Here is a 27,915-nt window from a genome sequence, read left to right as displayed (position 1 = left end):
ATATGTTTTGCGTTCGATATATCGGAAGAGTAGTGTGGGTTGATGCTTGAAAGGTCGGAATCTAGTTTAAAAATGGCGCAACAGGTTGAAAAATGTGGACTGTGAAAACTTTCCAGGAAGAGGCGAAAATAGGTCTTTGGAAAACAGGGAATCCCTGGAATTTTTTTGAAATGGTAGTTTGACTGTCCAAGGTGAGTGGAGTGTGTGGATGGTGGAGTGGTTCAAATCGGATTAGAAATGTGGGATATGCAGTAGATTTTATATTTCCCATTCATTGTCAATAGAGAGAAAATTCCTGGAAATTCAGGGAAAAACTGGGAATTTGGGGAAAGGGAAAACATGTTCTATTGGAAGAGTAGTGTGGGTTGATGGTTGAAAGATTGGACTGTGAAAACTTTCTAGGCAGAGGTGAAAATAGGTCTTTGGAAAACTGGGAATTCCTGGAATTTATTTGAAATTCACAACAAACTCCCTTCTTGTCTCTCATGGACACACACCTGTTGTTGTTGACTTTGGACTAGCGACTGCACAAACATCAAGGCCGCGGAACAGAGACACACTACGGGCTTACATACACACTTGCAACCACAAAAAATATATGCCACACCATCACACCCCACCCCCCCAACCCAACGCCCTCGACGCAAATCCCATAGGGGTGATGAATGGATGGTCAGCGCCTGAGAGCTGCGGCCTACCATCATGACCTCGCACTCCCTTCCCTCTGTTGCTAGATATCTCAAAAAAGCGGTTATTCATCCTCTGCTCAAAAGACCTAACCTCGATCCTGACCTCATGGTAAACTACCGACCGGTGTCCCACCTTCCGTTTATTTCGAAAATTCTCGAAAAAATGGTTGCACAGCAGCTGAATGAACACTTAGTGTCTAACAATCTCTGTGAACCTTTTCAATCCGGTTTCAGGGCAAATCACTCTACGGAGACAGCCCTCGCAAAAATGACTAATGATCTATTGCTAACGATGGATTCTGATGCGTCATCTATGTTGCTGCTTCTTGATCTTAGCGCCGCTTTCGATACCGCCGATCATAATATTTTATTAGAGCGTATCAAAGCACGTATTGGTATTTCAGACTTAGCCTTATCTTGGTTTAACTCTTATCTTACTGACAGGATGCAGTGCGTCTCCCATAACAATGTGACCTCAGAGTATGTTAAGGTAACGTGCGGAGTTCCCCAGGGTTCGGTTCTTGGCCCTGCACTCTTTAGTATTTACATGCTGTCGCTAGGTGACATCATACGCAAATACGGTGTTAGCTTTCACTGTTATGCTGATGACACCCAACTCTACATGCCCCTAAAGCTGACCAACACACCGGATTGTAGTCAGCTGGAGGCGTGTCTTAATGAAATTAAACAATGGATGTCCGCTAACTTTTTGCAACTCAAGGCTAAGAAAACGGAAATGCTGATTATCGGTCCTGCTCGACACCAACACCTATTTAATAATACCACCTTAACATTTGACAACCAAACAATTACACAAGGCGACTCGGTAAAGAATCTGGGTATTATCTTCGACCCAACTCTCTCGTTTGAGTCACACATTAAGAGTGTTACTAAAACGCAGAGGTGTGGACTCGAGTCACATGACTTGGACTCGAGTCAGACTCGAGTCATGAATTTGATGACTTTAGACTCGACTTGACAAAATGTAAAGAGACTTGCAACTCGACTTAGACTTTAACATCAATGACTTGTGACTTCACTTGGACTTGAGGCTTTTGACTTGACATGACTTGCTACTTTCCCCAAAACCCAAACCTTAAAAAGTTATTTGTGAGCGCTCCGTATCTTTCATTTTATACGTCTGTGTCTATAAGCGTGTGTGCTGCTTGTCAACTGGTGTGCTGTCAGTACAACAGCCAATCAAATTAAATCTACGTTGTTTTCATCCCACAGCTCTCATCCAATCCAATTGCAGGACAACTACCGAACATGAGTTGTCAAACAATGCGGCAGTGATAAACAATTATGCCAAAGTTGGTTTCGTTCGGGTATAAAAACTACGACTTGGTCAACAAAAAACGAATTGCCGTATGCAAATCACGCAGTTCGAATATTACAGACGGAGACGCAACAACTTCCAACTTCGTTCAACATTTGAAGTTGCACAAAGAAGGGTAAGTTTTGAATGTAAGATAACGTTTATTGGCTAAGTAACACGACTTTTATTTGCTGTGTAGTTAAATCAGTGAGGCTGTAAACTCACTGCTAACGTTATAACCATAGACATCTTATAAGGGTACGCAGCATCGAGGGCTACTGCCTACTGGCGCAGACGAGACGCGGAGCCGCCATCTTGGAGTGGTGATCCGCTCCACTCAGTGCAATTCATTTGGCAGGAGCAAAGAACTGTCAGCAAATTTAATTAATCTTACCTCACTGAATACCACTGATTTTCACGCGTTTTTTTGTCATACGTGTAGCTATGATAACGGACACATGTTTTGGCGTTTTTATTATTCATAGTTTGCTTAACAGTAATATAATATTCTTATATGCTATAAATGACCAGACGTCCGAGATCAAAACTGGGAATATAATCCCAGAGAAAGGGGAAAAAAACGGTCAGCTATTTTTAAGTTGAAGAAACAATTAGATTATATATACATGCGTATATCCTACATAAACAATGTATGAATACATTAGATATCTATATATTTTAGGGACCTATAGACTGTAACTCTGTTGCTGCAGCAGCAGAGAGTTTATTCTGTCTTGACACTTTGTATTGATATTTTGTATTACATTCTTCCCTTAAATGATAATGTTTACAGTGATTGTTTTATATCTATTTTTTATGTATGTCGCTTTGGATAAAAGCGTCTGCCAAATACTTAAACATATATAAACACCTGAAAGTCTTTATATCAGCTAAAACCACCAATCTGTTTCACTGGATTCAGAATAAAACCAAATGCTGTCTTACCCAACAATGTTAGTATTTGAATATTGTTACTTGAAGACTTATTCCTGGTTACAATTATACTGTTAAGAAAGTATTGTCTTATATTTTGCCTAAAATGAGAATGCATCATAATCAGTGGCGGCTGGTGAATTTTGTTTTAGGTGGGGCTGAAAGTTTGTAAACCAAACCCCTGTAGGGGCGTCATCCTCCCCTGGAAGATTTCTTTGTGATTCTCACATACAAATATTGAAGATATTTGCTCCTTCTCAACTTTGTGGTAATGTTATTTTCATAAAATACAACCAATAGTATGTTAATGTTTGTTTTTGCAAATGTATTTATTCTGTAAAGGAATGAGTTAAATGTTTAAAATTGTTTAAACTATTAAAATGACTGGTTAATAGTGCTATTATGAATTGCAATGTCAGCACCATTTTTTTTCCTGCAATTTCGAATGCACTTGTTTTAATAAATAAATACAGCGTTTTAAAAGCATACACAATCTGTGTAAAAATATTAGTCTGTGGTTAAAAGGACTTGAAAGGACTCGAAACTCAAAATGCAGGACTTGGGACTTGACTTGAGACTTTCTAGTCTTGACTTTGGACTTGACTCTGGACTTGCCTGTCTTGACTCGGGACTTGACTCGAGACTTGAGGGCAAAGACTTGAGACTTACTTGTGACTTGCAAAGCAATGACTTGGTCCCACCTCTGCTAAAACGGCCTTCTTTCATCTCCGTAATATCGCTAAAATTCGTTCCATTTTGTCCACTAGCGACACTGAGATCATTATTCATGCGTTCGTTACGTCTCGTCTCGATTACTGTAACGTATTATTTTCGGGTCTCCCTATGTCTAGCATTAAAAGATTACAGATGGTACAAAATGCGGCTGCTAGACTTTTGACAAAAACAAGAAAGTTTGATCATATTACGCCTATACTGGCTCACTTGCACTGGCTTCCTGTGCACCTAAGATGTGACTTTAAGGTTTTACTACTTGCGTATAAAATACTACACGGTCTAGCTCCATCCTATCTTGCCGATTGTATTGTACCATATGTCCCGATAAGAAATCTGTGTTCAAAGAACTCCGGCTTATTAGTGATTCCCAGAGCCCAAAAAAAGTCTGCGGGCTATAGAGCATTTTTTATTCGGGCTCCAGTACTATGGAATGCCCTCCCGGTAACAGTTAGAGATGCTACCTCAGTAGAAGCATTTAAGTCTCATCTTAAAACTCATTTGTATACTCTAACCTTTAAATAGACCCCCTTTTTAGACCAGTTGATCTGCCGTTTCTTTTCTTTTCTCCTCTGACCCCCTATCTCTTGTGGAGGGGGGAGTTACACAGGTCCGGTGGCCATGGATGAAGTGCTGGCTGTCCAGAGTCGGGACCCGGGTTGGACCGCTCGCCGGTGTATCAGTTGGGGACATCTCTGCGCTGCTGAACCGTCTCCGCTCGGGATGGTTTCCTGCTGGCCCCACTATGGACTGGACTTTCGCTGATATGTTGGATCCACTATGGACTGGACTTTCACAATATTATGTCAGACCCACTCGGCATCCATTGCTTTCGGTCTCCCCTAGACGGGGAGGGGGGTTACCCACATCTGCGGTCTTCTCCAAGGTTTCTCATAGTCATTCACATCGACGTCCCACTGGGGTGAGTTTTTCCTTGCCCTTATGTGGGCTCTGTACCGAGGATGTCGTTGTGGCTTAGACAGCCCTTTGAGACACTTGTGATTTAGGGCTATATAAATAAACATTGATTGATTGATTGATTGAGATGTACGTTTTAATATGTATATGTGCTTTGCTATGGAGGTTTTTTTCCCACTCAGACTGGGCCCCCTTAGGGGCCCAGTCTAGATTGTATTTTTTAACTCATCCCTCCCCAGCGTTTTACCTTTTTCCCATCTTTTACGGGGTGTAACCCATCAGCGTTCCTGTTCTGTAACCCTGTACACTGTTTGTTTGTCTAATCTTGAACGGGTTTGTGCTGAAAACAAAGTTCCGTTGTACTTGTGCAATGACAATAAAGACCTATCTATCTATCTATCTATCTATCTATCTATCTATCTATCTATCTATCTATCTATCTATCTATCTATCTATCTATCTATCTATCTATCTATCTATCTATCTATCTATCTATCTATCTATCTATCTATCTATCTATCTATCTATCTATCTATCTATCTATCAATCTATCTATTTATCTATCTATCTATCTATCTATTTGGATGGTGGAGCGGTTCAATTCGGATGAGAAATGTGGGAGTTGTGCACGTTTGAAAATTGGCCCATTCATTTTAAATGGGCAAAATGTCCCGCAAACCGGGAATTCTGGGTAATCTGGTAAATTTTTTTGCATTTTTTTGAGGGGGGCTCACGATTCCAACATTTCCATACTGGAACATTTCCGATCGGATGAAAACGGTGGATGTTGAATCTAACAATGATTGTGGAAATTCATTTATCGCGGTCATGTCCGGAAGCGATTTTACACGCACCAAAAATCAAATCGTGAAAATAACTGAAAAATATCGAGCAGATCACGCCGGTATCGATCCAATACCGACACAAACCAATGGTATCAATAGTTGGATCGATTCACGCATCGATGAAGTTTTGAGTGGCATTAAGGAAGGAACGCGCGCACTCACGCTTTTCTCTCCCTCTGGCGCGCACACGCACACGCACACACACACGCACACGCACGCCGATCCATAAAGCAGCCGGCGGAGTGGAGCTTCCACCACAGTTCCTCTCCCCGCCTTCTCCCTCATTCTTCAGCAGCTCCGCGGAGGACTTACACACTTTCCCGGTTCCTCAGGCAACTCCTCGCCGCCCGCTTTCCTTCGGAGACTACGGGGTTTTACCTTCAACCTTCCGGTTATCGTTTACGAGCGGACACAATTATCTGCCATTAAAGCCGGAAATACAACATTGTTGTCCCCCGGTACACCGGTCCTATTCGGGAAGAGCAACAGCCTGGAAGACAACAGTGAGGTAACAATTCGTCCATATCCTTGTCCTTACTTGCTTATAGCGCCACATTATGTTGTACTCAATTGTTGTACATTTGTTAACTCTGCAGGTGTTTTATGTACCAATTTATCCTCTTTGCTCACCCTCAGCATCACCTTCATGATGTTTTTTTTTGGTGCTTTATAGTCAAGCAGGGGTGATTCAAGGACAAGTAGACTTTTGTTTTTTTTTACTGTGTATCAGTGTGTGTGTGTGTGTGTGTGTGTGTGCACCAGAGGTGGGACCAAGTCATTGCTTTGCAAGTCACAAGTAAGTCTCAAGTCTTTGCCCTCAAGTCTCGAGTCAAGTCCCGAGTCAAGACAGGCAAGTCCCGAGTCAAGTCCAAAGTCAAGACTGGAAAGTCTCAAGTCAAGTCACAAGTCCTGCATTTTGAGTTTCGAGTCCTTTCAAGTCCTTTTAACCACAGACTAATATTTTTACACAGATTGTGTATGCTTTTAAACCGCTGTATTTATTTATTAAAACAAGTGCATTTGAAATAGCAGGAAAAAAAATAGTACTGACATTGCAATTCATAATAGCACTATTAACCAGTCATTTTAATAGTTTAAACAATTTTAAACATTTAACTCATTCCTTTACAGAATAAACACATTTGCAAAAACAAGTGCAACTGTACTTATTTGTACAAAAGTGTTAACATTGTATTTCCATGGCATATTGCATTGTAACTAGTTCCACAGCAGTTTCTATTCTGTTCTTACCTTATCTCATTGATCTCATCTCATACTGTATGTGTGTTTATGTGTGCGTACACATGAAAAACATAACAAATACATGAACATAACAATGAACAGAGTTGTACTATTTAGATGTCAGGGCCCTATGCAATATGTACACATATTCTTAATATAGTATACATTTCAACTGACCTTTATTTGACTATGTTTGTCTTTTTGTAGGTGGCTAAAATACGCGGTGCTGCTGACCGCCGTCTAACGTTATGTTACTGTGTGTGACACATTGACTAACGTGACGTCATTTGTAGGTACCTCATGCAACCCTGCTTAAAAAAATCACTTGACAAAAAGTATGAATAAGGTAGCAAACTGCAGTGGACGCAACATATTGCTGTGTTTGAAATGATGTTATAACCATAGACATCTTTTAAGTAGACGCAGTATTGGTTGCTGTGACGCGAGCAAATTGCATCTTGAAGTGGTGATGAGGAGCCGGCGAGCAGCCTAAACTGACAGTTGACAGGTAGAAAACAAAGATGCCGGGCTGATGTTCAGCGTTTTCCTGCTCAAATGAGCGGACTGTTGAAAATAGGAATCGGGGGATTACTTTTCACAAGTAAGATTTAACATTAATGTACTATTGGTTGTATTTTATGAAAATAACATTACCACAGAGTTCAGAAGGAGCAAAGATCTTCAATATTTGTATGTGAAAATCACAAATAAATCTTCTGGGGGAGGATGACGCCCCTACATGGGTTTGGTTTACAAACTTTCAGCCCCACCTAAAACAAAATTCACCAGCCACCACTGATTATGATGCATTCTCATTTTAGGCAAAATATAAGACAATACTTTCTTAACAGTATAATTGTAACCAGGAATAAGTCTTCAAGTAACAATATTAAAATACTAACATTGTTGGGTAAGACAGCATTTGGTTTTATTCTGAATCCAGTGAAACAGATTGGTGGTTTTAGCTGATATAAAGACTTTCAGGTGTTTATATATGTTTAAGTATTTGGCAGACGCTTTTATCCAAAGCGACATACATAAAAAATACATATATAACAATCACTGTAAACATTATCATTTAAGGGAAGAATGTAATACAAAATATCAATACAAAGTGTCAAGACAGAATAAACTCTCTGCTGCTGCAGCAACAGAGATACGGTCTATAAGATATATAGATATCTAATGTATTCATACATTGTTTATGTAGGATATACGCATGTATATATAAGGTAATCATATTGTTTCTTCAATTTAAAAATAGCTGACCCTTTTTCCCCCCTTCTCTGGGCTTATATTCCCAGTTTTGATCTCGGACGTCTGGTCACTTATAGCATATAAGAATATTCTATTACTGTTAAGCAAACTATGAATAATAAAACATGTGTCCGTTATCATAGCTACACGTATGACAAAAAAGCGCGTGAAAATGAGTGGTATTCAGTGAGGTAAAATGAATTAAATGCGCTGACAGTTCATTGCTCCTGCCAAATGAATTGCACTGAGTGGAGCGGATCACCACTCCAAGATGGCGGCCCCGCGTCTCGTCTGCGCCAGTAAGCAGTAGCGTTCGATGCTGCGTCTACTTATAAGATGTCTATGGTTATAACGTTAGCAGTGAGTTTACAGCCTCACTGATTTAACTACACAGCAAACAAAAGTCATGTTACTTAGCCAATAAACGTTATCTTACATTCATAACTTACCCTTCTTTGTGCAACTTCAAATGTCGAACGAAGTTGGAAGTTGTTGCGTCTCCGTCTGTAATATTCGAACTGCGTGATTTGCATACGGCAATTCGTTTTTTGTTGACCAAGTCGTAGTTTTTATACCCGAACGAAACCAACTTTGGTATAAATCTTTCTCACTGGCGCGTTGTTTGACAACTCATGTTCATTGGTTGTCCTGCAATTTGATTGGCTGAATGCTGTGTGATGAAAACAATGTAGATCTAATTTGATTGGCTGTTGTACTGAGAGCACACACGCTGACACGCAGCACACACGCTGATAGACAGACACGTACAAAATGAAAGCAACGGAGCGCTCCCAAATAACTTTTTAAACTTTAGGTTTTGGAGAAAGTAGCAAGTCATGTCAAGTCAAAAGGCTCAAGTCCAAGTGAAGTCACAAGTCATTGATGTTAAAGTCTAAGTCGAGTTGCAAGTCTCTTTACATTTTGTCAAGTCGAGTCTAAAGTCATCAAATTCATGACTCGAGTCTGACTCGAGTCCAAGTCATGTGACTCGAGTCCACACCTCTGGTGTGCACATCCTACAAATATTACATGAATCTCTGCACTTCCTCCCTTCCTTTGTCCTTACACAACCCCTCCTCGGGAACAGATTATGCTTGTACTATCTAAAGTAGTGGTGGGCGATGCTGCACATTTTTGCTCATCGATCCCAAAAACCCGCAGCAATTTTTCTCGTAAGAAGTCCTTTAAATCCAATTAATCCGTTCCAGACGCCTTAAAACATGCACACATTTTAGCGAGAGTCATTTTAGTTTTGACACAATGTGAAATTGACGTGTGAGTCGGGATAAAAGCGCATTTAATGTCACTTTTTACATATATTGAAGACTCTGGTTGGGTTAAATGAAATAGATAAATGAAGATAAAAACATAATATTTACTGTTATTAAAGTGGAAAGAGAGAGGATGGGAGTTATGTCTTAATTCAAGTGTTTATCACCTTGTCAAAGTGCTGGAACTCACAACTTTATTTGGCCCCATGGTGGCTTATTTTGTGGGCCAAATAAAAAAACGTATTTCACGGGATCCAGAATGCCAGCCGGCGCCCCCGCTTATGGTACTGGTATTACCAATATTGACACTTTTTATTCGAAAATGTCATTCAAATTCAAATCGATGATTTTGCCCTCAATTTGTCAATGATGATTATAATTACAATAAAACTAGTCATGTCCCGATCCGCGTTATATGCTGCCGATTCGGATCATGCATGAGTGAGATCGGCTGATACCAACACCGATACCATCACATGTATTAACTGTACATTTTTCATTGTATTTATGGTGACTGTTATTGACAATTTAACAGTATCTCTACTATTACTTTCTTATTCCCTTTTGTTACATCCAATTGTTTGAGCAAAACAAAGTCAATAGTACGCAGTAACAAAAACTAAAACGACTCTCTACTAATCTTTTAAATCTTTCAGTTTTTGCCCTCAAGGTCCAATTGTGTCCAGATAATTATTGCCGGAGTTTGTAAAGATGAGCAAAAACAACATACAATTTTTTTGAGAGAAAAAAAAATTATCGATCCACTGTCCCCTTACGTATTGTGTTATGTTATTATATAGTTATTTTTCTTTACTATACTGTATATAGTGTATATACAGTTTAATTATTCTCTCTCTTGACTCTTATTTTGTTAATTTCCTGTTAATAGAGGCTTACCTTCTGCTTCCATTAACACTCAAAGTAACTAAGGACTTATTTATAGCTTAGCCGTTAGCTTAGCTACTAGCATGCCTGCGCCTGGCTTGCTCTTGGTGTGTAACATGTTTAGCCTCTTCCTCCAGTGATAATGGTACTTGATAATGATACTTTAAGATACTAAGAAATTCAGTTTATTTAGCTTTTTCACGAAAACCGGTGGCCGACCGATCGGCACATCCACAAATGAAAGACAAGACTGATATTTTAATGGTAATAGTTAACGATTACATCACACATTTACACGTACACACAATCAGCATGTTCGAAAAAGGAGCAGGAAGATGCAGACGTTTTTTTTAATCCTATACCCTTTGTCAGTGTCATAGCAATTACTCTCAATTTGTTCACTTGCTGGTTTTAATATTTACCATTTTTATCACAAAAAATAATAAATCAAAAGATTAAAGGCGTGTATTAGTAGAGTTAATAGTTTGTAGATAGCTTTTACACTAATAAAAATAATAAAAGTGTAAGAGTTGACAGAAACGTTGTTTGCTAATAAATGTGTAATACCTTTATTAATGATAAATGAATGAATGAGCATAGGAGTACACCTATGCTCATTCATGTAAACCTTGTATGGTATACATAGACTTGTATAATAAACAAATAAAAATAACAACATAAAATAAAAATAACCTATTTTTACTGCGACCCCGTGAGGGACAAGCGGTAGAAAATGGATGGATGCATAACATATTTTTCTCTACAAACTTACAGTATGTGTAATTTGACAATATTTAATACAAGAATATAGGACAGTGTAACAATGTGAACAAGTTAACAGTATTATATTATAGTGCCTTTTATTACATACACTTTTTAATGTATTTTATTTTTTTAGCTTTTTTTGTCCTCAAAATGTTGATTATTTAATACAATTTTTTTCTAATTTTGCAAAATTATTAAAAATACCAAAAAAATGTTCCTTCTCACAAAGACAAATTCACTCACATAAAAAGTAGCAACAATTGAGATCCCAAACTTCTAGTACACAGTGTCTTTTTTCACTAATACGCTCCTCATTTGTTTTATTTAACCCTTTCTTTGGATTACAATATTTTCATGATCGTAAGAAGCCGAAGTCCAAATCAAGATAAAATCAGATTACGGTATTTTTTGGACTATAAGGCGCTGTCAAGACTTGGACTATGGTGCAGTAAACTGCGTGGATTGTTTTCCTGTGGTGCAAATCGACTGGACCGGACATGGCGTGAAGGTAAATACATGTTTTAATTATACTATAAAAGTGCAAACAAAAGGCGCGCACAAGGCGCAGACACAAACTTGGATAAGGAACAAAAAACTACCACAAAGGCGTAAACTATGGGCATGAAACAAATAAACACTTACTGTGACACGAATAAACAAAAACTTACTTCGTCAAGCATGGAACTATGGCATGGAATTAAACAGGAAATAAGTCAGATGTACATAAGTATTCACAGCCTTCGCTCAATACTTTGTTGATGCATCTTTGGCAGCAATTACAGCCTCAAGTCTTTTTGGATACGATGCCACAAGCTTGGCACAGGGCAGTTTCTATCATCAGTAAAACCAACCTATCTCACGACGGTCTAAAACCAGCTCACGTTCACTATTAGTGGGTGAACAATCAAACGCTTGGTGAATTCTGCTTCACAATGATAGGAAGAGCCGACCTTGAAGGATCAAATCAATATCAATGACATTTTTTAAATTATGACTAGGGCTGGGCGATATGGCCTTTTATTAATATCTCGATATTTTTGGGCCATGTCACGATACATGATATATATCTCGATATTTTGCCTTAGCCTTGAATGAACACTTGATGCATATAATCACAGCAGTATGATGATTCTATGTGTCTACATTAAAACATTCTTGTTCATACTGCATTAATATATGTTCATTTTAAACTTTCATGCAGAGAGGGAAACCACAACTAAGTCAATTTACCAAAAGTGTATTTATTAAACAGTTATTAACCAGTGGCACAAACATTCATGTCATTTCCAAAACAGAAAGTGCAAGATTGTCAGAGACATTTTAAAACAAGCTATAAGTGCACTTTTGTGCATGATGTCACCAAGATGACATATCAAAACAACACTAAATTAAAGTGCACTTTTTGTACAGAACGCCACTACAATAGTTAAAAACAAATAAAGTGCACTTTTGTGCATGATTTCACACAAGATATTTCAATAACTGCGGACGTTATCTCCTTCTGTTGTTGACTTTTTTTTCTTCATACGGTGTTGATCTGGAAATAGTTGCTTCGGCATTTTGTTGGTGTGGCACCGGCCGGTGACATACTTGCCAACCTTGAGACCTTCGAATTCGGGCAATGGGGGGGGGGGGGGATTTGGCGGTAGCGGGGGGTGTATATTGTAGCATCCCGGAAGAGTTAGTGCTGCAAGGGATTCTGGGTATTTGTTCTGTTGTGTTTATGTCGTGTTACGGTGCGGATGTTCTCCCGAAATGTGTTTGTCATTCTTGTTTGGTGTGGGTTCACAGTGTGGTGCATATTTGTAACAGTGTTAAAGTTGTTTATACGGCCACCCTCAGTGTGACCTGTATGGCTGTTGATCAAGTATGTCTTGCAGTCACTTTCGTGTGTATGCAGAAGCCGCAGCGGGCACGCTGTTTGCATGGTAAAAAAGCGGATGCGTCGACAGGTTGTAGAGGACTCTAAAGGCAGTGCCATCACGGCACGCCCTTAATATTGTTGTCCGGGTGAAAATCGGAAGAAATTCGGGAGAATGGTTGCCCCGTGAGATTCTCGGGAGGGGCACTGAAATTCGGGAGTCTCCGGAAAAATCGGGAGGGTTGGCAAGTATGGCCGGAGATGTTGACATGCAGAGTTTCAAGCACTCTTCATTCTCTAGTGGGTGACTTTTCAAATGATGCTACATTAGCAGTGCTGCTACTTTTTGTAGCAACGCTTTTGCCGCATAAATGTTGAACATATTCCCGCTTGAAGCCAAACCACCGTCGGACGATGGATCCCGTGCTGTTTTTCTTGGGAATTAATTCTTCCTCCATTTGTTACCAGATTAGCACCTTCTCTCTCTCGTATTACCACCCGCACCTCACCGTTAGCCTCACAGCTAACGTTACCATGTCGCTACCTCTCTGCTCCGCAAGAGCGTATGACGTTGCACACGTGACGTGTGTAAGAAGGTGCGCTTGTTTAAGTCTCTGTGAGAAAGAGAGACAAGAAAGAGTGGGAAACGCATGTGTCATAACGGGGTTTTCGCAGCTTACTGCGAGGTTTGTTCTCCCGGGATGCAAACGGACTATTCCTGACTAGGCTTGCAGGTAGGAACATATTTATTAATCTAACTCCAAAATAACAGGCAAAAACTCTCTAACTGTGGCATGAAATAAACAAGACTTACGTAGAGGGTTGCGTGACAATAGCGTGAAGCAAACAACCAGCATAAACTATAGCATAGCAAGAAACAAACAACTAACATGAACTATGGCATAGAACAACATGAAACTGTGGCATGAAACCAATAACTAGCATAACTATAGAATCAGACCTGAAACGAGCAATGACGCCAGGCCGACTGACTGGCAAAGGCGGTTTAAATAGTCTCTTGATTAGAGCCAGGTGAGCGTCCGAACACCAGCGGCAGGTGAAAATCATATGCCACCATGGCAACCAAAACAAAGAAGAGTTCACAAAAAACAGGAACTATGGAGTAAACTAACAGAACATAACGAAAACATGATCCGGACCACGGATCATGACAGCATGCAGTGTAATGCCCGCAGCTAAAAGCAACTGCGTGAGAATGTATACTCGAATATCACGATATAGTCATTCTCTATATCGCTCAGAGACAAACCCACGATATATCGAGTACATCGATATATCGCCCATCCCTAATTATGACCAACAGTTGGCTCTGATTTAAGTAATTTTATTTTAGCCTTTAAAGCCCTCATATATCCGGGAACTTTTTGCCTGAGTTTGTTAACAACAAAAACGACAAAATATTCTTTGACATTAAATATATTGATCTAACCACTGTGGTATCAACTTGATAGTATACTACTTGGTACCGTTACTGTCAATATTTGTATCGATCTGTCAATCTTTTGTTTACATTCAAGAGCTCAAGCTTGTGGTTTTCATATCCTCCTATAGTGTGTAGTGTAGCATGTTTAGCTAGTCCTCGTCCTCCAGTGATAATGTAATTGATAGAAACTTATTTTTAGGGCTAGACAATTACCGTATTTCCCGGACCATAGGGCACACCGGATTATAAGGCGCACTGCCGATGAGCGGGTCTCATTGTGGGTCTATTTTCATACAAAAGGCGCACCGGATTATAGGGCGCATTTAAGGAGTAATATAATTACCGTAATTTACGGACTATAAGCCGCACCTGACTATAAGCCGCACCAGCTAAATTTAGGGGAAAATACAGATTGCTCCATATATAAGCCGCACCCGACTATAAGCCGCAGGGTTTTGATGTGTAATTACCGTAGTATATAGGGGTTCCTGCTACCACGGAGGGGATTGTCGGGACAGAGATGACTGTTTGGGAACGCAAAGCGTCCCATTTATTAACAATAAATCTTTCAATCATTCAATCCAACTTTCACATCTTTGACATGGCGAACAGCATTCGTGCAGAGTACAAATAATACAACGGTGCAAAGTAATACAAAGTGCTCGCCTGTACGTTATCAAAATAACCAGCCTACCGGTATATGAAAAGTCAGTCTTTAATCATTGTGTCATCGTCTTCCTCCTGCGTACTAAAACCACCGAAATCCTCTTCGTCGGTGTCGGAGAAGAACAGGCCGTAAATAAGCCGCACCCTTGTATAAGCCGCAGGGACCAGAACGAGGGGAAAAAGTAGCGGCTTATAGTCCGGAAATTATGTTTTTTTTTTTTTTTCTAAATGGAAAACACTTCCTTGTGGTCTACATAACATGTAAAGGTGGTTTTTTGGTCAAAATGTTGCATAGATTATGTTTTACAGACCATCTTCAAGCCGTTTTCTGACAGTCGCTTCAGGATGCGCCGTTTTGTGGGCGGTCTTATTTACGTGGCTCACCTTCGACAGCGTCTTCTCCTCGTCATCTTTGTTGTAGCAGTGTAGCGTGCAAGGACGGGAGTGGAAGAAGTGTCAAAAGATGGAGCTAACTGTTTTAATGACATTCAGACTTTACTTCAATCAATAACGGAGCAGCATCTCCTCATCCGTGGCTCACTAGTGCAACAACAAGGCTGGAAATGTGTCCTGTGAAAAACTGTCCGACCGGAACTCTCTAATAACTAAAGTTCCTTGGGTGAATAATGTAAACTCACTACACCGGTATGTTTTAGCGCTTTCATGACAAGTTTACTGACAGATATAAGTAAGAACTTTACACTACTTTATATTAGAAATGGCAACAGTAGAGGATGAATTTCACATAACAAGAAGAGAGAGAAAAAGAAGAAGCTTATCGACTATGTTGTCGGCACGGACTTCAAAGGCGGACGTGCGCAAATTTTCAGGACTTATACAGATCCCAAATACACATCAGCAGGTACTAGAAGGTAAGAAAAGTCTCTTTTGCATAATATTGCGAAACAAAACGCCAGATAATATGTCTTACCTTGTACACACACACCATAATAATACTCGTATGTTGAAGCACAGTACAATTCATCAAGCGTTGCGGCTTCATAGCTTACCACCATATCATGTGGGATCTGAGCCGAGGATGTCGTTGTGGCTTGTGCAGCCCTTTGAGACACTAGTGATTTAGGGCTATTGATTGATTGACCAAAGTCGTACTAAAACATTTTGATAGATTTTTGAGCGTCGTGTGTAATGTTCCATATTTTCAATGTTCCATATTGTCACAACGTGGACTGTGAAGCAGCTTACTGCGAGGATTTCGCAGCTCGCAGCGAGGAATGTTTTCCCATGGTTCAAACGGACTATAGCAGACTTCGGAAGAAGGTAGGAACATGTTTAATCTTGACCATAAAAAGAACAAACAAAAGGCACGCACAAGGCGGAGACACAAACTTAGCGTATGGAAATAAAACTAACACTAAGACAGAAACTATGAACATGAAACAAAACTACACTTACTGTGACATGAGCAGAACAGCATGAACTATGATATCACGACCTATGGCATAAACAGAGCACAAACAGAGTAATGTCAGTATCAGGGGTAATGTCGCCAGGCTGACTACCTGGCAACTACAGGCTTAAATAGTTATGTCATGATTGATAACAGGTACGAGTGTCCGAACACCAGCAGCAGGTGAAAATCATGCCACCATGGCAACCAAAACAAACAAGAGTGCATCAAAAAACAGGAACTAATAGAGTCCAAAAACCAACAGAACATAACCAAACAAAACATGACCACAGAACATGACACATCTAAAATGTTTGTGTTGTTTACTTGAGTCATATTGCAGTCTACATGTATCTCTTATGTGTTGTGTAACTGCCATCTACTGGTCACACTTATCATTTCACCACGTACCAAATAAATTAGCTTTGAGGTCAGTAAGCACAACCAAAATTATTCCGTACATTAGGCGCACAGGGTTATAAGGCGCACTGTTGAGTTTTGAGAAAATGAAAGGATTTTAAGTGCGCCTTATAGTCCAAAAAATACCGTAATCTGATTTTATCTCGATTTGGATTTCGGTTTCTTACGATCATGAAAATATTGTAATCCAAAAAAAGGGTCAAATGAAACAAATGAGGAGCGTATTAGTGAAAAAAGACATTGTTGCTACTTTTTATGTGAGTGAATTTGTCTTTGTGAGAAGGAACATTTTTTGGGAAAATAATGCACTCATTCATCCCCAAAAGACTCAACCGCCCCGCCCTAAACTAAACAATGTCGAGATGGCCACTTGAAACAGCGACTAAACTACGAAGCTAAATCTTGCAAGAACAATTCATTAACTTGTGTGGTTGTGAACGACATCATTGATGTAAGATCATTCTATGGACAGCAGTCGCAACTTGAGTGGCTCTCCCCCGTTTTTTTTCAAAAACGGCCTTAATTCGTCAACAGCACAGCACATTCCCCCCCTTCACAATAACAGCGCTGTGCGCAAAATCCGGTCTGACTGCGCTAACAAAATAAAGGTTTCAAAAAAGTACCTTACACAAGCGTAATGCACTTAAAGCACTTATTGATACATTTACAAAATGATAATGCTTAAAATACTGGTGAAAATTGTCCAAAGATGCATTGCACCAATTATTGTCAGGATTTTTTGCATTTAATTAACGAACATTTGTGGGTTTGAATCAGGGGATGTTGTTGTGAGTTTGTAAAACTTTTTGAGACACTAGTGATTAAGGGCTATATAGATACTACTATATATCTTGGTTATCAGTGTTTCCCACACATTCATTTATTTGTGGCGGCCCGCCACGAAAGAATTACGTCCGCCACAAATAAAAAATAAAAATAAAAAAAAATATATATATATATTTTTTTTTTTTTGTCCTTTCCAGCTTCTCAGGCAAATCATATAGTTGATGTAGATGCCCATATAGGCTGTTCAGATTTACTTTACAAAAGAGAAGTGTAGGATACTTCTCTTGTTGCCTTATTTGTATTTGACCACTACTGTTTTCTGTTTATTTGTTACTGACTGTGGCAGGACACCTCTGCCTCTGTTTCACTTTATGTTGCTGGTAAATAATATGGTTGTAGTAGTAGGCTAAAGTTAAATTATTTAGTATGCACTAATTAAAGGGGCAGAGCTTTAAGAGACATTTTAGCTTTTATATTTTATAAGATATATTTTTTGTAAGAACCACAATTAATAAATATATTTCAGTGAATAACTTATTGTTCAAATCTGTATATAAATATGTACATAAAGTGTTGTAATTATATTGTAAAATGGATGGATGGATGGATAGATGGATGGACGTTTAAAACAAAACTGTTATTATTAATTAGTAAGTATACATTTTTTGAGCCTTTTTAGAGAAAATCATATCATTGTAGTAAATTATGCAAATTACTGGATGATGTCATGGTGACCACGCCCATAGCCACGCCCCCACCGCCACAGGTATCTTGGCAGTTTATGGGAAACACTGGTTATTGTATAGAATTGTATTTGTTTTGCAAAAACACACAATAAAATGAATGTAAAAGGTAAAAAAAACGGTGTTAAATTTTTTTTTAATGAAAACATTTAAAAAAAAATTTTTTTTCATATTCCATCCATTTCCTACCGCTTATCCCCTTTCAGGGTCGCGGGGGGTGCTGGAGCCTATCTCATATTGCTATTGTTATTTAAATGTATTGTTGTAATTTTTTTAATCATCATTAATATTTTTTGGTATTATTATCATTTTACTTGGTGTTTATTTGTTACTAATTCATATCCGGTTGTTCATTTAAATTATATTTAATTAAAGTTGAGTTCTGGTGTTACAATAAAAACTCATGTTTTCAAATTAATGAATAATCGTGGTTTTAATATCAATCGTGATTATTATTCCTGTTATAATCGTCCAGCCCTCTTTTCCGCCACAGAGTCGATGGTTGCTGAGTGGCTTTGCACTGTGGAGGGACGTCAGCCGCTAGCAAGGATGCTACATGGCACATTAGTTCGTCACATTTGCAGGACAAAGGTAGAATTTGTCATCAACATGCATTATCACGATACTAGTAAAAGCTCTGTCATTAATACTGTCTATATCGCGCAACCTTAGTATTGATCTGATACCGATACTTTCCTTGCTATTGATACTATCGATATTTGTCTCGGTCTCCTCGCTCCCTAATTCAAAGCACATGGGCAAAAGTAAACACCCCTTGAAGTCCTTTATAGGGTAATGCTTAATAATTAATGAAACACGGTTGCTACATGCCTCATAAGTCGCTATAATCCATAATTATAAACAAATCTTCTGAAATAATAAAATAAACTATACCAGTGTGCCAGTATATTAAAAAGGATGATTGCTTTAGAAAAATGTTATGATGCTGCGGAGAACGTTCATGTTTTTAAGAGCAGGCTTAACACCCACCTTTTAGATTTGGCTTTTACCTGATATTAATTATTTTATTGAAGTCATTTGTATTTTACTTTTTATCTTATTGGTTATGCAAGATTTTATTTAGTTCTATTTATTTATTATTTATTTACTGTATATTAATTTTATATACAGTCCTGGTCAAAAGTTTACATACACTTGTAAAGAACATAATGTCATGGCTGTCTTGAGTTTCCAATTATTTCTACAACTCTTATTTTTTGGTGATAGAGTGATTGGAGCACATACTTGTTTGTCACAAAAAACATTCATGAAGTTTGGTTCTTTTATGAATTCATTATGGGTCTACGGAAAATGTGAGCAAATCTGCTGGGTCAAAAGTATACATACAGCAACGTTAATATTTGGTTACATGTCCCTTGGCAAGTTTCACTGCAATAAGGCGCTTTTAGTAGCTATCCACAAGCTTCTGGTTGAATTTTTGACCACTCCTCTTGACAAAATTGGTGCAGTTCAACTAAATTTGTTGGTTTTCTGACATGGACTTGTTTCTTCAGCATTGTCCACACGTTTTAAGTCAGGAATTTGGGAAGGCCATTCTAAAACCTTAATTCTAGCCTGATTTAACAATTCCTTTACCACTTTTGACGTGTGTTTGGGGTCATTGTCCTGTTGGAACACCCAACTGCGCCCAAGACCTAACCTCCGGGCTGATGATTTTAGGTTGTCCTGAAGAATTTGGAGGTAATCCTCCTTTTTTATTGTCCCATTTACTCTCTGTAAAGCACCAGTTCCATTGGCAGCAAAACAGGTTCAGAGCATAATACTACCACCACCATGCTTGACGGTAGACATGGTTTTGATGGGATTAAAGGCCTCACCTTTTCTCCTCCAAACATATTGCTGGGTATTGTGGCCAAACAGCAAAATTTTTGTTTCATCTGACATAGGGCTGCAACTAACGATTAATTTGATAATCGATTAGTCTGTCGATTATTACTTCGATTAATGGATTAATAATCGGATAAAAGAGACAAACTACATTTCTATCCTTTCCAGTATTTTATTGAAACAAAACAGCATACTGGCACCATACTTATTTTGATTATTGTTTCTCAGCTGTTTGTACATGTTGCAGTTTATAAAGGTTTCTAAAAAATAAATTAAAAAAAATGCCTCTGCGCATGCGCATAGCATAGATCCAACGAATCAATGACTAAATTAAATTAAATTATTTTCATAATCGATTTTAATCGATTTAATCGATTAGTTGTTGCAGCCCTAATTCTGACACCACATGGACAAAGATAAGACCTTCTGGAGGAAAATTCTGTAGTCAGATGAAACAAAAATTGAGCTATTTGGCCACAATACCCATAATAAATTCATAAAAGAACCAAACTTCATGAATGTTTTTTGTGACCAACAAGTATGTGCTCCAATCAATATATCACAACAAAATAAGAGTTGTAGAAATGATTGGAAACTCAAGACAGCCATAACATTATGTTTGTCACAACGGGGTTTTCGCAGCTTACTGTGGGGTTCGTTCTCCCGAAATGCAGACGGACCAATCCGGACATGGCGTGCAGGTAGGAACATGATTTAATTATCAATACTCAAAAGAGGTACAAAAAACAGAAAACGAGCCGACAGAACAACGTGCCTGATCGCACTCGAAGCTAAAGCTAACACTTAGCGTGGACTATGGACAAGAAATAATCACGTAATTTTGGCATGAAACAAACAACTTGCGTAGCAGGTTGCATGAAGCAAATAATGACGCCAGCCCGACTGACCGGCAAAGGCCGGCTTAAATAATGCCTCTGATTAGTGCTTGGGAAGCAGGTGAGTGGGCAAACACTAATCAGAGACAGGTGGAAATAATAAGCAACCATGGTAACTAAAACAAACAAGGGTGCACAAAAACAGGAGTCCAAAACTAACAGAACATAACAAAACATGATCCGGACCACGGATCATGACAATGTTCTTTACAAGTGTATGTAAACTTTTGACCACGACTGTATATATTTTAAAAAAATTAAATTTGATAATTTTGTATTAATCTTCATATGTCTTACTTGTATTTTATTCTTTATCTCTACTCATGGTTCTTACTATTTTACAAGTGTTATTATTTTTATTTTCCAACGTTCCTCAGATGAGCCATCTGCCTCAGGGGTTATCGGCCGTGCTTATGGGGGCGCTTTCGTGTCAGCGTCCTGGTGGCCATGGTCTGATGACCTCCTGGGGCAGATGGCTCCTGTGATAGTGTTTACTCACATGTCTCCTCTGTACTCAGCCATGCAATCATTTGTCCATATAGTTGCATATGTGTGTATGTTGTGTGGGTTTGTTTGTGTTTGGTATCTGTGTCCATGCGTACGTATGTGATAATGGGGGATACGGGCCACCGGGGCAATTGTTTTTGACTTTGTAAAGCACTTTGCGTTGCATTTCTTTTATGTTTGAAAAGCACTTTATAAATAAAGGTTGATTGATTGATTGATTAATAGTAACAACCTCATATTTACCAAGACAGATTTTTTTCAACCAGCTCCATATATCCTGTTGGTATAAAAACATGCCGTTCCAATTAGAGATGTCCGATAATGGCTTTTTTACCGATATCCGATATTCCGATATTGTCCAACTCTTAATTACCGATACCGATATCAACCGATACCGATATGTACAGTCGTGGAATTAACACATTATTATGCCTAATTTTGCTGTGATGCCCCGCTGGATGCATTAAACAATGTAACAAGGTTTTCCAAAATAAATCAACTCAAGTTATGGAAAAAAATGCCAACAAGCACTGCCATATTTATTATGAAGTCACAAAGTGCATTATTTTTTTCAACATGCCTCAAAACAATAACAGTGCAATACTTTTTCATAACATGGTCACTACTGCCTAGTTTCTCTTGTTATATTCTTATTTTACTGTTATATTTTTATTGTCATTGTTGCTTTTTATTTTTATTCTTATTGTAATATTTATTATTTACTTTTTAAATTCGATCTCAATTCTGTACACTGTTGCTGGAATTTTAATTTTCCTGAGGGAACTCTCCTGAAGGAATCAATAAAGTACTATCTATCTATCTATCTATCTATCTATCTATCTATCTATCTATCTATCTATCTATCTATCTATCTATCTATCTATCTATCTATCTATCTATCTATCTATCTATCTATCTATCTATCTATCTATCTATCCAAACAGCAGCTTGGAATTTGGGACATGCTATGAGGAGGTTGAGGTGGGCGGGGTGGGGGTAGAGGGTAGCGGGGGGGGGGGGGGGGGGTGGAGTGGCTTATATTGTAGAGTTAGTACTGCAAGGGATTCTGGGTATTTGTTCTGTTGTGTTTATGTTGTGTTACGGTGCGGCTGTTCTCCTGAATTGTGTTTGCCATTGTTGTTTGGTGTGGGTTCACAGTGTGGCACATATTTGTAACAGTGTTAAAGTTGTTTATACGGCCTCCCTCAGTGTGACCTGTATGGCTGTTGACCAAGTATGCCATTACATTAATTTGTGATGAGAACAGCCGGTAGATATTATGTGCCTCGGACGGCACGCACGCAAAGGAAATGCCTTTAAGGTTTGTTGGCACTCTGTACCTCTCCCTACGTCCGTGTACACAGCGGTGTTTTAAAACGTCATACATTTTACTTTTAGAAACCGATACCGTCCGTAGGTGGTTTATCACTCCCTAATCTAAAATACTACTATTGGGCAGCTAACATACACAAAGTGACTCTCTGGATCCAAGAACCTGAATTAATCTGGTGTAAATCTGAAGCTAGTTCCTGTTCTACCTCTCTCTTGGATCTACTTACATCAAAATTACCTTATCGACCATCCCAATTTACTTGTAGTCCAATCGTCATTTCTACCCTTAGAATCTGGTCTCAATTTAGAAATACTTTCGGCCTGCAGGGCTTATCCAACCACAGCCCCATTCATAATAACCACCTCTTCCTCCCTCCTAGCACAGATGTAGCGTTTTCTCTATGGAAGCAGTCAAACCTTAGCAGGCTAAAGGACTTATATATTGGTGATGTCTTCGCTAGTTTCAGTGAACTGTGTATAAAATTTGACCTACCAAAATCTCACCTATTTCGATACTTTCAGGTTCGTAATTTCGTTAAATTAAATAGTCTCTTTTTCCCTAATACTCCACCTAATTCGCTAATTGACTCAATTTTAGATATTCCCACAAATCAGAAAGGCCTAATCTCCAAAATCTACATCTTAATATCCCAGTTTAGTAAAACGTCTCTTGATAAAATCAGAGGGAATTGGGAAGAAGAGCTTGGCAGATCTTTAGATGATGGAGATTGGGATTCTGCCTTAACCCGAATTAACAACAGTACATCCTGTTCAAGGCTTAATTTAATACAATTTAAGGTTGTCCACCGTATTTATTTTACTAATTCCAAACTCTCCAAAATATACCCCAATATTTCGGATACTTGTAACAGATGTCACATGTCACCTGCAAACATGACGCACATGTTTTGGTCTTGTCCCCATTTGCTGGACTATTGGACAACTATTTTCAAACACCTTGCTAAGGCATTGGATTTAAACCTGACACCATGTGCAGAAATGGCCATTTTTGGGTCGGTATCAGATCCCCAAATAAGGAGAAAATTTAAGGATAGTATCGCCTTTGCATCCTTATTAGCACGTAGGAGAATTTTGCTGGAGTGGAAGTCACCATTTTGCCCCAAAGCCTCCTTATGGCTTAAAGACCTTATGATTTATTTAGATCTGGAGAAAATAAAGTTTAATCTTAGGGGGGCACCTGGGAAGTTTTATTCTGTTTGGGGTGGTGTGGTTGACTACATAGCTAAATTAAAGACGCTATAGGATACATGAAAAGTTCACCTTTCACAAACGGGGGGGGGGGGGGGGTTGTGTGTGTATGGGGTGTGTGTTGGGTTGCTGTTCTTGGAAGTGGGTGGGGGAAAAAAAGGAAAATGTGATTACTGTTCTATTGTATAGTGTAATACCTGTCAAATTCAATAAAAACATTTATTAAAAAAAAAGAAACCGATACCGATAATTATGAAACCGATACCGATAATTTACGATATTACATTTTAAAGCATTTATCGGTATCAAGTATTGGGACTAGAGATGTCCGATAATATCGGCAGCCCGATATTATCGGACATCTCTAGTCCCAATACTTGCTCAACAGTTCACTTGTTTGCTCTCGTTCCATCAAGCCCATTGATCATCCCCGATCGAGCGATTACGTGTGCACTGTGCACTAGTAATGGTCACATCAGCTGTTGTAAGCATATCAGTATGGCTTTCATATTTAGTGAGTTTAACAGCAAGGAGCTTCTTGGTTCTTCCAGTCTTCACTCTCAACTGGTCAGAGGAGCTCTGCCTGTTCCTTTCTATTTTTAGTCTCTATTTACAATGCAGTAGCTATAGAGGCAAGATGAGTCTTTTCACTCGGTTTCGCTCCCTTCAGTCACGTTATTCGCTTCATTTCAACGCCTTTGATTCTCTGGCTTTTCACCCTGTACTTTCCCCTGTCATAATTAAGGTCAAATAGTGCAATTTGACACATTAAACACAATGGTGGAAGCTCAGCTCGCCCTGCCACCTGCTCCACAGCTGTGCACACACACACACACACACACACACACACACACACACACACACACACACACACACACACACACACACACACACACACACGTGTGTGCATGTACATTATAATAGCATGTTGTGGTTGGGAAGACAGCAGAATAGAAAGGGGCTGGGGGGTTAATCTCTGGATGCTTTTAAACCTAAATCACCGAGTGACCTACAAACAACCACCCTACATTCTTGTTGAACCCACACAAAAGGGCTTTTACTTGCTGACTTGCAATATCCCATCACAAAGTTACTAAAACAGCGAATTATAATCATCTGGTGTTCAAATAGCATGATCAAAATGATGAAGCCTGTGTACTCGCTGGCACTAAGGAGACTACCGTATTTTTCCGACTATAAGGCGCACTTAAAATCCTTTAATTTTCTCAAAACTCGACAGTGTGCCTTATAACCCAATGCACCTAATGTACGGAATAATTCTGGTTGTGCTTACCAACCTCGAAGCTATTTTATTTGGTACATGGTGAAATGATACGTGTGACCAGTAGATGGCAGTCACACATAGGAGATATGTGGAGACTGCAATAGGACTCAAGTAGGGTTGTACGGTATACCGGTTTTAGTATAGTACCACAATGTTAATGAATCATATTCGGTACTATACCGCCTCTAAAAAGTACCGGTGACCCCCCCATCGTCGTCACGTCGTGACATTGCTGGTTTTACGAGCAGAGGAGCATATTCGGCAGCGCACGATCCAATCCAATCCAATCCACTTTATTTATATAGCACATTTACACAACAAGAATGTTTCCAAAGTGCTGCACAGCCATGTTAAAAACAATATTAAAAACAATATTAAAAACGATATTAAAAATAATATTAAAAACAATATTATGCTACACCAATGACTGAATAAAAACAAAGAATAAATGAATAGAAAACCAATACAGAGACAATATAAAAAATAAATATGATTAAAAACGATTTTAAAGGGTAAAACCAATTAAAACAGTAAAATAGACATCAAAATGTATAACCCTAACCCTAACCACACAGGACAACAGAGGACAGAAGACCACACAACTCACGTAGTGTTAAAAGCCAAAGAATAAAAGTGGGTCTTAAGACGAGACTTAAAACACTCCACTGTGGGAGCAGTTTGAACATGGAAGGGCAGAGTGTTCCAGAGTTTAGGGCCGACCACAGAGAAGGCCCTGTCTCCCCTGGTCACGGAGTACTTACAAGCAGACACAGTGTGTAGACAGAAAAGGGAGAATGGACGCATTTTGGCTTAAAGGCCTACTGAAATGAATTTTTTTTATTTAAACGGGAATAGCAGATCCATTCTATGTGTCATACTTGATCATTTCGCGATATTGCCATATTTTTGCTGAAAGGATTTAGTAGAGAAAATCGACGATAAAGTTCGCAACTTTTGCTCGCTGATAAAAAAAAGCCTTGCCTGTACCGGAAGTAGCGTGACATCACAGGAGCTAGTATTCCTCACAATTCCCCGTTGTTTACAATGGAGCGAGAGATTCGGAGCGACAAAGCGACGATTACCCCATTAATTTGAGCGAGGATGAAAGATTCGTAGATGAGGAACGTTACAGTGAATGACTAGAGAGGCAGTGATGGACGTATCTTTTTTCGCTCTGACCGTAACTTAGGTACAAGCTGGCTCATTGGATTCCACACTCTCTCCTTTTTCTATTGTGGATCACAGATTTGTATTTTAAACCACCTCGGATACTACATCCTCTTGAAAATGAGAGTCGAGCACGCGAAATTGACATTTAAAGTGACTTTTATTTCCACGACAATACATCGGTGACACACTTAGCTACTGAGCTAACGTGATAGCATCGTTCTCAAATGAAGATAGAAACAAAAGAAATAAACCCCTGACTGGAAGGATAGACTGAAGATCAACAATACTATTAAACCATGTACATGTAACTACACGGTTAAAAATTCTCAGCCTGAAGACCCCCCCCCCCCTCATTCCTTGTGTTTATTTACTTTTACGTTATATTTTATTGTATATCTTAGGTATTATTTATTTATTTATTTCACCTTATTTACTCTTTATTTACTTCAATATAGTTTGTTAGATTGAAGCTAAGTTTGCATATATTCATGTGTGTCTATATTTGTTGTGGGCACTAGGCGACAATTACCTTGGGAATTAAGTGGGTGGGTATGGTAAGGGATGGGGTTTATTATGTTACTTATTGAAAAATGTGCAGATACTCCAACTTGCTGTTGCCATGATTCATCATGCTGTATTGTCTGCAAAATTCAATAAAAATATTTGGAAAAAAAAAAAAAAAAATTCTCAGCCTGGTAAGGCTTAACAATGCTGTTGCTAACGACGCTAAGGCTAATTTAGCAACTTAGCAACCGGACCTCACAGAACTATGATAAAAACATTAGCGCTCCACCTACGCCAGCCAGCCCTCATCTTCCCATCAACAGCCGTGCTCACCTGCGTTCCAGCGATCGACGGCGCGACGAAGGACTTCATCCGTGGGTTTGGCGGCAAGCATCGGCTAGGCGTAGTAAGTAGTCCTTGTTGTGTTGCTGTAAGTATTGTACTTAGCCGCTAATACACCGATCCCACCTACAACGTTCTTCTTTGCAGCCTCCATTGTTCATTAAACAAATTGCAAAAGATTCACCAACACAGATGTCCAGAATACTGTGGAATTTTGTCGAAGAAAACAAAAGGTTTTTGTATCGGGTCGATGGGGTACAACCACTTCCGTGGATTTTGTGACGTCACGCGCATAAATCATATCCAAAGGAGTTTATCAACCGGAAGTGTGGCGGGAATTTTAAAATTGCTCTTTATAAGTTAACCCAGCCGTATTGGCATGTGTTTCAATGTTAAGATTTCATCATTGATATATAAACTATCAGACTGCGTGGTCGGTAGTCATGGGTTTCAGTAGGCCTTTAAATACTAAGGCTAAAGGTGAAGTTATAACACTGAAACTGTCATGATCCGTGGCCCGGATCATGTTTTTGTTTTATTCTGTTAGTTTTGGACTCCCTTAGTTCCTGTTTTTGTGCACCCTTGTTTGCTTTTAGTTACCATGGGTGCTTATTGTTTCCACCTGTCTCTGATTGG

The 27,915-nt window shown here is 39.0% G+C and overlaps 1 protein-coding gene across 1 annotated transcript in view; it reads left to right on the top strand.

Annotated features, from left to right (window-relative positions):
• Positions 1-5,679: 5,679 nt before the first annotated feature.
• gng13b (guanine nucleotide binding protein (G protein), gamma 13b) overlaps positions 5,680-27,915 on the top strand; it is a 58,186-nt gene continuing 35,950 nt past the window's right edge. The window contains exon 1 of the mRNA XM_062037345.1: positions 5,680-5,943. The gene's annotated coding sequence lies outside the window, so the exon portion shown is untranslated. The remainder of the gene's footprint in view (positions 5,944-27,915) is intronic.

This window comes from Entelurus aequoreus, linkage group LG25 (genome assembly GCF_033978785.1).
Source record: "Entelurus aequoreus isolate RoL-2023_Sb linkage group LG25, RoL_Eaeq_v1.1, whole genome shotgun sequence".
NCBI lineage: Eukaryota > Metazoa > Chordata > Actinopteri > Syngnathiformes > Syngnathidae > Entelurus > Entelurus aequoreus.
This window is presented reverse-complemented; position numbering and strand designations above follow the sequence as displayed.